This window comes from Austrofundulus limnaeus, unplaced genomic scaffold (assembly GCF_001266775.1).
Source record: "Austrofundulus limnaeus strain Quisiro unplaced genomic scaffold, Austrofundulus_limnaeus-1.0 Scaffold157, whole genome shotgun sequence".
Classification (NCBI taxonomy): domain Eukaryota; kingdom Metazoa; phylum Chordata; class Actinopteri; order Cyprinodontiformes; family Rivulidae; genus Austrofundulus; species Austrofundulus limnaeus.
In genome coordinates, this window is record NW_013952559.1 from 1 (window position 1) to 297 (window position 297).

Sequence of the window (297 nt, forward strand, 5' to 3'; positions counted from 1 at the left end):
AATATGAGACATAAAACTACTATCTGGTTAATATGAGACATAAAACTACTATCTGGTTAATATGAGACTTAAAATGAGACTTAATATGAGACATAAAACTACTGTCTGGTTCGTATGAGACATAAAACCACTGTCTGGTTAATATGAGACGTAAAACTACTATCTGGTTAATATGAGACATAAAACTACTATCTGGTTTATATGAGACATAAAATTCACTATCTGGTTAATATGAGACATAAAACTACTATCTGGTTAATATGAGACATAAAACTACTATCTGGTTAATATGAGACA